Source organism: Tupaia chinensis, unplaced genomic scaffold (assembly GCF_000334495.1).
Source record: "Tupaia chinensis unplaced genomic scaffold, TupChi_1.0 Scaffold146828_1, whole genome shotgun sequence".
Taxonomy (NCBI): Eukaryota; Metazoa; Chordata; class Mammalia; order Scandentia; family Tupaiidae; genus Tupaia; species Tupaia belangeri.
The window spans coordinates 703,593-705,830 of NW_006206682.1; the positions used below are offsets into that span (position 1 = coordinate 703,593).

At 39.3% G+C, this 2,238-nt stretch overlaps 1 protein-coding gene across 5 annotated transcripts in view; it reads left to right on the forward strand.

Annotated features, from left to right (window-relative positions):
- The window catches only part of CFAP20DC (CFAP20 domain containing), a 276,467-nt gene that overhangs the window by 138,661 nt on the left and 135,568 nt on the right, over positions 1 to 2,238 (forward strand). The window lies entirely within an intron of this gene.

The following is a 2,238-nucleotide window of genomic DNA, read 5'->3' on the forward strand; positions in this document are numbered from 1 at the left end:
AGCCCCTTCAGGGGAGTGGACATGCTATAATCTTGTTTCCATTTTCCCTCCTTTTGGGATTTTGGGCTCACATCTATAGGGATTCAAACTACACAGTCAGCCATGTGTGATTCAGGCGCCCTAACCACCACATCATAGGCTGGACCATTCCTTTATTTTTAACTGTGTTCAGTGTGGGACCAGCAGATGGCATAATGTCACATCACTAGATTCCCACATAGTCAGCTGTGGTTCAAGTCCCAGACCCGGTGGCTTAAACTCACGGGAGGCATGAGTACTTGTGTGTCCAAGATCCCAAGAGGAGAATGGCAAAGAAGGGATTGTGGCATGGCCATTCCCCTGGGGGGGGGGGGGGGTGATTTCTTGCTTTCTGTCTCTCTGTCTCTCTGGTGAGTGTATGTGACCTACAACAAAAATCTCTCTTAAAAAATAAAATTCGTTCAGTGTGAAAGAAATTTAGTAAGGATTCCTGTCTCTGAACTGTTATAGAACAGATGTCACAAACCATTTATAGAGTGAATTTTAATTTTTCTATTAAATTTCCATGAAATACTGAAAAAGTTTTAATAAGACATAGTATAAAATATACAAAATGTATTTAATCAGTTTGATAATTGTGTTACTGTTTGCAAGACTGACGTATACCAACCTTTACATTTCTCCTTTAGATGTTTGTGACAATACTGCTTATAATACTTTTTTCTTTTTTTTTTGGAGAGGTTTTTGCTATAGGGCACGTGCCCTCACCAGAGAGAAAGAGAGACATAAAGGGAGAAATCACTCCCCAGGGGGGGATGGTCACGCCACAATCCCTTCTCCTCCATTCTCCTCTCAGGATCTTGGGCACGCACGCCTGGCATGAGTTTAAGCCGCCGGGTCCAGAACTTGAACCGCGGTCGACTACGTGGGAGTCCAGCAACATAGCCTTTACATTAACTGCTGGTCGCAGTACTGCTTATAATAACAAAACCCTGGAGACACAATACTTGTGCACAGTAGGGAAATTGGTTAGTAACCACACAGTAAGATATTACGCAGCTCTGCAAAGAATGGCCTGTCTGCCATGTCTCAAAGCCTTGCCAGTCAAAGATGGAAACCTAGGATACTGTATCAGTATGATCCCATTGATGGAAAGAAAGAGGAGAAAGAAAGAAAGAAAGGAAGGAAGGAAGGAAGGAAGGAAGGAAGGAAGGAAGGAAGAACCTACTGAAGTGGGAAACAGAGAGAAAGAAAGAATAATTGGGACCAGCATTTGGCATAATGGCTATGTCGCTGGACTCCCATGTAGTAAACCACGGTTTGAGTCCCAGACTCGGTGGCTTAAACTCAAGCCAGGCATGTGTGCGTGTGCGTGCATGCCCAAGATCCCAAGAGGAGAATGGAGGAGAAGGGATTGCTGCATGACCATCCGCCCTAGGGGGTGATTTCTAACTTTCTGTCTCTCTGTCTCTCTCTGTCTTTCTGGCGAGCCCACGCACCCTATAGCAAAAAAAACTCTCTAAAAAAATAAATAAATAAATAAAAAAGGATAGTCACCTAGGTATGATATATACATACTTTCATTAAGTAAACACAAAAAACTTGATAATTACCTTTGGGACTAGTGGAGACAGAGACAGAGAGAGACTTCTCTTTTTATGTCACATCTTTCTTTAATAGAGAATTTTAATTTTCTATTCTTAATTTATATCAACAAATGTATAAGATTAGAGTAATTATCAGATATTTCTAGTTTCTTCCTTGTACTTTTCTGAATTTTGAAAAACCCTAAAATTGAAGAACCAGCAGGTGGCATGGTGGTTGAGATACTGGACTTCCACATGGCTGACCACGGTTCAAGTCCCAAACTGGGCGGCTTTCTCTTTGTCTCTCTCTCTCTCTCTCTCTCTCTCTCTGGTGAGTGCACATGCCCTATAATGAATTAAAATAATAAAAATTAATAAATAAAATAATTCTTTGTAAAAATCTTAAAATTAAATTATTTTTCTATTTACTACTAATATTTTTTGTTTAAAATAAACAGGGGGAAGGAAACAAATTGTATTTTTATATATAATATACAATAAATATCTAGATTTCATTAGCTATATACTGAGCAATTTTTTTAATTCTTTGCCTAGTAGGGAATTACATATGGTTATGTATACTTTATCAGTATAAACTTTGAAATAATATAAGCTGAACTTTCGCACGGGCTTATACCAGGGGTCAACTTGGAACTATAATCATTTTTTCCTC